This window comes from Sorghum bicolor, chromosome 4, assembly GCF_000003195.3.
Source record: "Sorghum bicolor cultivar BTx623 chromosome 4, Sorghum_bicolor_NCBIv3, whole genome shotgun sequence".
In the NCBI taxonomy this organism is placed as follows: domain Eukaryota; kingdom Viridiplantae; phylum Streptophyta; class Magnoliopsida; order Poales; family Poaceae; genus Sorghum; species Sorghum bicolor.
In genome coordinates, this window is record NC_012873.2 from 35,160,714 (window position 1) to 35,173,010 (window position 12,297).

Genomic DNA, 12,297 nt, shown 5'->3' on the forward strand with positions numbered 1-12,297 from the left:
GAAGAAGCTTATTCAAGAAAGTCGTTCACATATATGGGATGAGCCATACCTCTTCCGAGTATGCTCTGATGGCTTACTCAGGAGGTGTGTGACCACTGAGGAAGGATGGAAGATCATCGACAGATGTCATTCATCACCATATGGAGGTCACTATGGAGCATTCCGCACACATTCAAAGATCTGGCGGTGTGGATTCTACTGGCCTACAATGTATGAAGATACGAAGCAATATATCAGAAGATGTGGGCCATGTCAAAGACACGGAAACATAAATACAAGGGATGCAGTGCCACTCACCAACAACCTTCGGATTGAGCTCTTTGATGTATGGGGAATAGACTACATGGGACCATTTCCTCCATCAAAGAAGTGCGAGTACATCATGGTGGCAGTTGACTATGTCTCCAAGTGGGCAGAGGCATTACCTTGCATGCATGCCGACAACATCAGTTCAAAGAGGATGTTTGAAGAAATTATATTTCCAAGATTTGGAGTCCCCAGAGTAGTGATAAGTGATGGAGGAGCACACTTCATCGACAAACGCTTCAAGCAATATCTATCAAAACATGGAATCCGTCACAACATCGCTACCCCCTATCATCCTCAGACAAGTGGCCAAGCAGAGACTTCCAACAAACAAATCAAGAATATTCTTCAGAAGACAGTAAATGAAATGGGAACGACATGGAAAGACAAGTTACCCGATGCACTCTGGGCATACCGAACAGCATACAAGACCGCAATTGGAATGTCTCCATACCAATTGGTGTACGGGAAGACTTGCCATCTACCCGTTGAACTAGAGTTCAAAGCACACTGGGCCATAAAGAGATGGAATATGGACCTAGATGTTGCTGGAGATTATAGAAGAATGCAATTATCAGAATTGGAAGAATGGCGAGAGAAAGCATATCACAATTCGAAGATCTACAAAGAAAGAGTCAAAAGGTGGCATGACAAGAGAATCAAGAAGAAGGAGTTCACACCCGGAGATAAGGTATTACTTTTTAATTCTAGGGTGAAGCTTTTCGGGCATGGAAAACTCCAGAGCAAATGGGAAGGACCATTCAAGGTAATTAATTCATCATCCCACGGAGCTATCACACTTCAAAACGATGAAGGTATGTTATTCAAGGTAAATGGTCAACGTCTTAAATTATTTTTAGAGCCCAATAAAGAATTAGAAGAAATAGACGTAGTCCATTTTTACCTTTCCATGGAGAATTAGAGCCCGACCTTTTTAGTCTGATGTTTTTGGGTCATATATATATTTTTCTAAATAGTTTTGCATCTAGAAACGCGCTCGAGAAAGTGGGCCCACAGAAGGGCCAGAGAGAGGGCGGACGCCCAGATCAGGTGGGCGGGCGCCCAGGTCCTGTTCCCCCTCGGTCCCGACTTTCTCTGTTATGGAAAATGCACTTAAGGAAATCCGAATAATCCCTCAGATGGAAAGCTTCGCAAGCACATCGACGGGAGCAACCCGAACAACCCATAGAGGTACTTTTTGACCCCTATATAAACAGACCCCTGACCTCAGTTTTCAAACACCAAGCCATCAAGCCTTCTCTTCTTCTTCAATTAGAGCTTGATTAGTTCCTTGCTGCTCCAATGGCCGAGAAGTACCACGATGATTGGGAAGTCGTCCCCTTCAACCTCAACATGGAGCCGGTGGAAGACCCCGATGCCCGTGCTCTCGTCCCAGCCAACACAGAGCGACAGCTAGAAGCCATGCCATTACGCCAATGCAGCTCCGCCCAATCCTACCATGCTCAACCAGTTCTCACCGCACCGCCACAACCCCTACTCCTCAAGGGATCATCATCTAAGACGAAGACCACCATCAAGGTGCCAACCAGCACAAGGATCCTTCCACCTAGACCCAATGAGAGAGTCGTTGGAGTCAAGACCAACTGGAGCGGCGAGATCAGCAGCGTACGCTACACTACGGAGGTGGAAAAGCCTTACTTCAAAGGGATTAGAGCAGCCAAAGTCCGTTTCATCCCTCCAAAGGCAGACCCGAAGCACGCTCTCAATGCTTTTGAGACATCTCCCAAGCGTCGCAAGACTATAATGGATATTGATGAGGACATTTGCAGACTAGATAGAGTTATCATAGACCTCAAGTCCTCGATTAATTCCCTCACTAGGCAGCTCTCTAACCACAACACCATCATACTAGGCCTTAGTCAAGATCTTGCCAGTGCCAACAAGAAGATTAAGGAATTAGAGCGCCGCTAAGTTATCTAGATTAGATCTTGAGGCAATGCATCTTAGTCATCTATCTTTAAATTCGGTTTAGGTTTACTATTATTATCAGTTTACTACTATCGTCAGTTTGCTACTAGTTATTTGTAATAAATGCCTCAAGATTAATAAAGAATATTATTATTATTATTATTATTATTATTATTATTATTATTATTATTATTATTATTATTATTATTATTATTATTATTATTATTATTATTATGATGTCTCTACTTTATTTTTTGTGCAAGAAAGCAGAAAACAAGTATGGGGGAGATCCCTCGACATGCCAAACACACTCCGACTACACCACTCCACGATTCAGGTACACACTCTGCACACTTTACTTTATACATACACATATCTTGAATTATGCAGAATACTGTTTCCGACATGACAAATTTAAAAGATTAAAATATTTCTAATCACGATTAATCTCAATCTGTTATATTTCCTGAAACTTGCAATTATTATAAAATCATTTTAAAACCCTGTGTTACTTAAGACAGTGTGATGTGAGATGGTAGAGTTTCTTATTCTTGATATCATTGTTGCTTGGAGAATTTATTTCAAAATCTTTAAAATTCTAGCTACCATCCTCAGTGTTTTATATGCCTGATAAAAACTAAAAATATTAATTATGATTATAAAAGCTATCTACTATGTATTGAGTTTGTTCAAAATGAGTTAGACCCTTATTGAGAGCTAAGATCAAGACATTTATTCAAAAAGATTCACTCTTCCGAAGTATTATTGCATTAGAGGCATGGACTATGCAAAAATAAAGATATTTTTGAGGAAATAAAAAGGAGCAAGTGCTCGACAACCTCGCAGGTAAAATGGACAAGTTTCTGGCAGTAGAATTAGGGATACCTCGGTATCCATTAAAAAAAAAGAGAAAAAAAAATGATAGCCCATGGTCCCTCTAATAAGCAATATGCCAGCAAGAGTTGACAAAGATTTTAATTTCCAAAGTCTTTGATGTAAGAGTATGACATTCCCCTCCTTGGATCCCGTTTTGATCAGGCAATAAATGCAAAGTAAGTATGCTTAAGAATTTTTGCAAATTAAAACAGCCTCAGTGAGATATATAAAAGATAATGAGTGATCTGAGGGAACCTATGAGGATAAAAAGGTATGCTAGCTTTCTTTCAAAATTATACAAAAACTCCAAGTAACAGGGTTGAGAAGAAAGGATCTTTACTCTTAATCATATACTTCCCTGACTACAGTACACAGAGGAATTTTAATACCCTACGAATATAAAGAATGTTTTAGAATGTTTTACCCCAAGTATTGTTCTTAACCATCCTTTTCTCGAGGACGAGTAAAAGCCTAAGTATGGGGGTATTTGTTGACGGTTCTTAAGTATCAATTTTAATTATCAAATAAATAAGAGAAAGGACCAATATGCAACCAACACCTAGAATTAGGGTTTGATCTGACAGAATTCCACGAGTTTTGTTGTTTATCTGTTTCTGCAGGGGGTTATCAGGAAATAAGGAAGAAAGGCCCACATGTCGGGATTACATAGAGATATCAACGCTCCGCGTGATTTTCTACCATCTAGAAGACTCCAGAAGCCACGAGAACGAAGCAGAGGCCGAAAGGGGCCAGGCCCAGGGCACCCGCCCTGGTGACCTGGGCGCCCGCCCCCTCCTGTACTCCGTTCGGGACTCTCTTCGCACACGATGTTCCACCGACCTATTGGATCAAGAATAACGTAGTACCACCTCGCCTACCGACCCAAAAACGCATAGAGGAGGAGGACTATATAACGAGACCCCCTGGCCCCTAGAGAAGACAAGAAATTATCATAGAGATTGAGGGGTGCCCTCGAAGGAAAACCTCTTCTCTAAATAATATTTCTTTTTAGGCTTAGCAACCAATGTAAAGTAGAAATAGATCATCTAGTTTCTACTAGACTGAGAGAGAAAGAGTGGAGGTGTAGATTGGAGGAAGCCCGGCCTGTCGGTGTCTACTCCAAGCTTGTACCTGCGGGATCAAGTTCTCCTAACCCGAAGCTTGCTCCTAGGATTCTTCAGTATTTTGACTTTTAAATTCTAGTAAGTTCTTGTTTTATTGTTTTTCTGGTTTATGAGTTTGCTTTAATCTCTTCGCGTAGAGTTTAGAGTAATCATTGCTGGCATAAATTTGGTGTTTAGGCTGGGGTACTCATAGATATTCCCTGACTAGCTAGACCGTGGTAGTAGTGAGGAACGTGACAATTCCGAGTTACCTTTGCAGACCATATCTCGTTAGCAGGAAGGATAGGGTTTATAGGTGCGGGTTGAACATCCTTTGTGGTGTCTAGATTCCATTAGCCTCCCCAATAGAACAGTAGATCATCCTTACCAAGGTTACAAGGAGACTACGGTTGCAGTCTTCTCTATTTATCACTCACATCGAGAGACATTCTTTGTTGCCTAAAGGGTTAGTAGTAATAGACCGGTTAGTCAGATGCGCTGTGACAGAACCGCCCAATTTATACAAGTTTAAGTACGACTGTCCCCGTTTAACACGTTGACACGCGCATACTCTCACTTATATAAACCCGGTAGTCTGCCGAGTGTCACAAAGAACCTCGGTAAATTAACTTTACACCAAGATCGCATGATTAAGCAAATACACATCACATACACAGAGATTTGCAGCAGAAATAATATTACAAAAGAGTTCACAAATAATAGTACAAGTTTGGATTTCCAAATTGATTAGAAAACAACATAGCTTCAAATGATTACAATAACATAAGTTCCAAATACATTGCTAGCATAAGTGACATCCTCCGACAAAAGCATATAGACGAGAACATTATATGGAATCACCGAGCCCACCCGCGGTTAGCCACCATCCTTAGCAGGCTGAAGACTTCACCTGCAACATGGTGGGATAAACCCTGAGTACTCGAATGTACTCAGCTAGACTTACCCGACAGAAGAGAAAATAAAAGACTCTCAAGGATATGCAAGGCTATTTGGTGGAGTTGGTTGGATAGCATAACTTTTCCAAAAAGAGCATTACTATCATGAGTCCTTACTTTCAACCTTTTAGTCAATATTTTTAGCATCAAGTTCAATAAAGCTACCATAGCTAGATTTGCACCTATTCTATAACAATCACTTGATTAATAAGCATCACATTAATAACCATATCCGGTTTATCATGTAGCCTTCATCATCATCATAACCATTAAGTTTCATTTAGTTTATCTACTTTGCCGCTGCTCGAGTCAAGTTCTCACTATCCGGGAGAGACGGCGATTCGAATCGATTCCTATCCAGCTGGAGGGGTATTCCTAGCACTCACCCAGGCATACTTAGCTAGAGTAGCTTGGATCACCTTTAGCACAACTCCGGACCAATTCGCGGGTCCGTACGGCGCCGCACCCCCAGGGACCGCCAATCTGCCAGGGTCAGGACTCTAACCTGACTCCTCGGTCTTACGCCATTGACTCCCCGCACATCCTTGCTACCTACCGTGGTGCGCACTTAAACCGAACGGGGTATCCGGCCGGGGATGCACTCGTAGGCTTCGCGGTCGGAACGACTTATCCGGCCAGCTAAGTGGTAGGCATGCGTTCAACATGACACGAGGACGTACAGCGAATCGGTCCTTAAACGACATAGACGGGGATAGATTCACAACCAAGACCTCCATGCCTTGTTGCTTCACTATCGTCATCCCGCCCGGTTTCAAATTCATTATTAGCACATGGTTATTTCCACGATAGCAAATATAGCCAACCGTGATCAGGTATACACCTATCTCTCGCAGGTGACAGGAATCACCCGGCTTCTACCGAGCTAAGCATAGCTAAGCATAGAACGTTTTCCTTATACTAGTAAGGGTTCAGGTAGTTTCATATAGTGCACAAGGTAGGAATATATGCACCAACTGTTTCATTCAACTCCTATCACCTAATGCATCATATAAAGTTATACTCTTGTGCTTTTATAAAAAGAGAGAGTAGGAGACTTAGAATGCTCCGGAGCTTGCCTGGAATCAGACACAAGTCAGTTATGTCAGCTTGCACCGTCTTGACGACAACCATGTTCGCAGCACTTGTGTAGTCCTTCCATAATCCCGATAGGTCCACCATAAAGTCCTTCACGTAGTTCATCTAGCATACCTAAATGAGATGCAAGATGCAAGTGTATGAACACATAGAAGTGTAATAGACAAAGCATCACACACAAGAAGTATGGCAAGAGCATGGTTACACTAAACATACATAAGCACTTCTCATTGATTACTTAAACATCACACAAACCTACATACTAAAATAGAAAAGAATGCAACCAAGTATATCAGGCACGGCATACATGTTTCACAAGATTTCAGGTGTAATAACATGGCCATTATCAAAGACATGAGTCAAACCTAGCAATATACCAAGCAACAGCAATACAAGGAATCTGTTATTTTTAGGACTGTTAACAGCATCTGAGAAAATAAATCATAACTGGAGTTACACAATTCCAAAAGACATGAAAGAAGACATTCTGGAAAGCTTAGGAAATTATCTACATTTCATATTTAGACATCAAAGCATGATTCATAAGTTTGGCAGGTCGAAATATTAGAATTACAGAATCAGGTCCTAACAAGACAGAGAGCAACCATTTCTGAAACTCAACTTTGAACAGCCATAACATACAAACCACATAACCAAATGCCACCAAATTTTGACAACAGCTAGATAAATGAATTATCTACAACTTTACTATAAACAAGATTCCCAGAAAACATAATTTACACATTGTAATCCAAACAGTTCCCGAAACTGTCCAGAAACAACAATTGCAAACAATTAATTATTAACATATATTTCAAACATGCATTTGAGCAAAACCATTGTTACCAACCGTTTGCATATATCTAAAGAACACCAGAAAACATAGTGGTCATTTCCAAATAAAATTATTTAATGCATTTCTTAATTTATTTGGATAATAAGGTGAATTGAAGAACATATACCAAAAATGCACAGTAAATTCTACAAAAATTATAGTAGCCTCTGAATACCATGAATAGACTGCTGTATAAATTTCATAGTATTTAAATAAGCATAGCAACATCTATGAAAAAGACAAATTGCTATTGCAATTAACCATGTGAGAGCAAGATAAATGCACAAATCATATTTTCTTCAAACACATGGCCATATCATACATAAACATGATACAATAATATCATAGGATTGTATGGGAACAACATTTTCCATTTTTACATTTTTATTTATAATTATAAACCATTTATCAAGCTCCATAAAGACATCTCTGTCCAAAACATGGACAGAATCTATCATGTCACATTAAACAGCCATAACTTGAGTTTCATATGCCCATAAATTATGGTTATGCAATTTCTAGAAAGCTTACTAAATTGTGAACAACGTTTTTATAAACATCTAGAGCTAAATCTACAACTATCAAGGTCTTACATAACAAACAATGCATCCCTGTCTGGGTTTAGTCAGAAACTCAAATAGTAATTTAAACCACTATAACTAAAGATTTGCATAACCAAAAATTATGCTATTTAGCTTGATGGAAAGCTTATGAAAATTACTACAACTCATATATTTTCATCCAGGCATGATTCACAACCTAACTGAGCCAAACAATATGAACATGCAGATCCACTCAGAATAGGAGCAAAGCAACACAGAGCATTTGTTATTTCTATAAATCTTAATCTGTCATTCCTAAATTCATGAAACTTTTATCAGACATCAAATATCATATGAAAAGCTTGTCATAATATTTTCACATTTATTGGAGCAATAATACAGTGGTTATGAAATGGATAAATATAACAAGCAATTAAAACCGAACTACACAAATCTATTTTTACCGCTAAAACTGCAAACTAAACCATGTCATATTATAGATCTACTGCATATAGAATTTCACAAGGATTCGAAAAAGTCTATATTTGCTATTTTACGACTTTCCTATGAATTACTATGGATTTCCAAAGTTCATCCATAAAATCTGCAAAAACAAAAGAAAAGGAAAACAGATCTTTCACCGGGGACCCTGGACTTTCCATGAATCACGTCACAGCCCTATGAGTCTTGGCTTCGCATGTGGAACCCTGAGTTGTTTCTTATTCGAACCCGAGGTCCTTTCTTCTTCCAGACTAACGAGCAGAGAGCCGGCAGACGTCCGAGCTCGAGCTCAAGGCCCAATGGTCACCGGCTACGGCTGTGGAAGGCCTGCCCGCTCCTTGCCGCGGCCAACCATGGCAACGCCAAGCTCGTGGCCGGCTCAGGCAGCAGCAGCAGGGGCAGAAGCTTGAGCTGGCGGGGGCTTGCCATGGCGGTGTTTGCTGTGCATGCTCCCAGATATATGAGAGGAAGCTCCAAGCGAGGGAGATTGAATGAGGGAGTGGAGGAGGGTGTGGAGGGCGCTCTGGTGCTCGCTTTTGCGTGCAGAGAGGAGCAGGCGACAGGAGCAGGGGAGGTGGGCGGGTGGTGTCCATGCATGGTCGCCACGTCCAGAACACGTGTTGCCCTTGGACGCATTTCGCCGAGCACGTGGTGGGCAACGAAGTGGTCAGCGTGGCATGCCGATTTGGGCTGGATCCGGACCGAATTTGGACATGGACCAAAAACAAAGTTTGCTCTACTCTTGACACTCTCCAACTTTGATTAAGGTTCCATGGTCATTAGAGTTACATATTAGTAGATAATTTGATGCCAATCTATGAGTGTCAATGAATTGATAAAGATTAGCAAAACTCAAAATTGATGACTAAAACGAAGTCAAACTAGTGTCATCTTTTGGTATGCTCTTGTCCACGTTATGTACTCCAACTTTTATTTTGGGACCCAAGCAAGTTGTTTGGAAGAATTAGAAGAACGCGGAATGCCAACGTGATGAACTGCAAACCTAGACTTAGAAACTCTAAGTGCTGGAAATTATAGCAGATTCAATATTGTGACTATTATTTGACATGCTTAAAAGATGATTCAGACTTAGTAACTTTAACAAAGATTGTAGTATGCAAACTATGCTACAACTTTTACAAAAGGACCTTGTACTGGTTCAGTATTATTTGGAAGATACAAGGCTCCCAACTAGGTTACCCAAAATTCTGGAGTTCCAAAGCAGCACTGCATTGAATCTTGTAAGCGCAATTTGACTAGGTTAGCTACCAAACTAGCACTTGACCATTAAACAAAGTTTTTTGTACAGAATCTAAACTACAACTTTCATTTATGGGTAAACCTCAGAACTAGTACATAAGTCAAACTTTCACTTTGGTCAAAGCAGCAACTTGATAAAGCCTGAATTAAGGTTTTAGGCCAATTGAAGCATTTTCTAGGCACAAGCTCAACATGTACCCTTCATGACTTTTGTTGTAGAGTTCATCTAGATTCATTTGGGCAAGGTTGCAAGGATTGGTTGATGACCCATGGTTCCATTCACTTAATGAGGTCATTCCAACAAGCATGTAACTTATCATTTCATGTGACCTTTTGATTCCAAACTTCATGAAACTCTTTGAGTGATCACTATAGGCAGTGATGGATGTGGAACACATGAGAGAGGTTCTATTAATGTCACCCAAGCATGCACTTTGAAGAAGGCCTATTTGTAAGCAAGGGGTGCATTCTCCAAGTTTAACTTGAGACTCACTTTCATGGATTGACTTTATCATGATCATCACCACTTATCATGACATGTTTGAGCTCAAAACCTAAAGTCTAACTAGTGGCAAACACCTGGGGTGTTACAACCCTCCCCCCTTAAAAGAATCTCATCCCGATATTCAGGACAAAAGACTTCTAAGGTTAGAGAAGTATGTTATTCACTTCTAACATTGGCGATAGCAGTCAACTACTTATCTCTGAGCATCAGAGAGGCTGATTTGGTCAAGGCACTTTCTGATACTTGTTCTTCGTAGTGATTTTTTTTTTGTCTAAAGAATTTTCTTCATTGACTTCCACGATCTATTGTTACTTTGGGAGGAATTCAAGACAACATAGTTCTTCATTCCTAAAGTATGATGGATAACTCAGAGCATAATAAACTACTCATTACAATGTCTCCATCTTTGTTCACAATGTTTGAAAAGTAGTCCTCCACCAGATTGGCTTGAGTACCCTTTCCATAGAGGATGTGATCATGAACTAGTTAAACATTCTTTGAGGTTATGAGAAACCAGCTAACCAACAAACGATGTCTACTTTGGTCATAAGGTGTAATCACTCAGATGCCCATCAATGGAAAGCTACATAAGGTTCCATGTGTGCAGTTCTCTTTCACTGATATCAACACTTTATTTTCCAAGTCTATCGAGTTAGTGTTGACCATTCAATGAATTTAATGGTTCCAAGTGTTAACAGTGGTCTAGGTCATATCAGATACAACCTCTTAGGTAAAAAGGAACATAGAAAACACCGAACGCATGTTACCATTAGATAAGCATTGCTAAGGATGGATGATAGCAAGGTATAGAGGACAACAAACGATTTAAGTATTCACCAAACTAGGGAAACAAGCTACTACCAAGCAAGTCAACTATGAATTTTACCATCACTAAGTAGTTGCTTAGTAAGTTGGGTCAGTTTGCACAGTAGCAAAATAGCTTGGTGAGACTACTTTTGAGATTGAGGATTCCTTTCTAGGATCAAACAACCGCTCTAAGATAATAAATCTAAGATTTGTTGTTTAACACCTTTCCAATTATTTTTGACTTGTAGAACTCCTAGATTGTTCAACTATTGGTTGATGTGATAGGGTAACAGCTAGGTACCAAAGGTTGAAAGGAGTCTTTTCTAGGTCATCCTAAGGTTCATTTTGGTTCAGTTCAAGCAAACACCATATGGCTAACCAAACAAAACAAAACCTTTGATAGCACCACACAAATAATGATGCTAACCGAGACTAGGGATGTGCTTTTCTCTAGCTTGTGACTTAGTTATAGCATCTAGTACTATATGTGTGATTGTCCAAGAGGGAATTAACTTGACAACATTGGGTTTAGGGAAGGAGGCCATATTTGCATCATTGATCGACTCGTTATCTTCTTTGCTGAACAACGGTCTATGAGACATAACTGTCATAGCTACTAAAGAGTCATTATCTAGCTGGAGATTAACTTTCTTATTGGTAACTAACCAGTTGTCCCTTAACACTAAAAAGTTCCAAAGCTTTCTTCCTGGTGGCAACAATTGTAGTTGATGCGTATACAGGCAGTCAAGATCAAAGTCAGCCAAAGAGAGATTACAGTAGAGATGGTTGATTAGGACTGTGTGATTTCCATGATCAAGATTTGGATCAATTCTTGTCTAACTGATAACTTGTCCAACTTTAAGTGTTGTTTGCCCTTTGGATTCAATAGTGGATGACACAAGTTGCTCACTAAACAACTGATATTGTTACATGGGTAACAAATATAGTCTCTTGTCTACCACCCCTTGCAGTCTGTTAAGGTTTATGTCGGTAACCTATTCTTCAATGGTTATCTTCTTAGCAACTTCAGAAGGAAGTCCTATTAGATAAGTCTGATATAGATCCTTTGATTGAAGATAAGGAAAGATAACCAAGGACAAGCTCATGAGAAGATAACACAGTGGTGTATTTTTATAATAGATCATGACTAGCAACCACGACACCAGTGCGTGCCGAGCAGCACGACCTTGTGTCTGCAGCCACAGGATGCTCTCGGTTTCGTCACGGCACCATCATTCGTTAATCATGACAATATTATTGACCTTACCACCAACGTGAAATCTCACATGACATAGGTAGGTATTGCATGTACAAGGATCATGTGCAAGACAGAATTAAGCAAGCAAAGATGACAACAAGATTTGGAGGTAACAACTAGAAGGTCAAAGGATGAGAACACGGCACAAGACAGAAATGGATACGCCTTATGCCCATCAGGGCCATTACCCAATAATTACTTTATGAGATGCGGTCATGTTGGGTAGGAACATGAGATCAAAACAAATAAGCATCCCGAGACTTGGGGAGGTTGGAGATGAATAAAGTAAACTCCAAAGGTAAAACCACTACACCGATCAAAGAT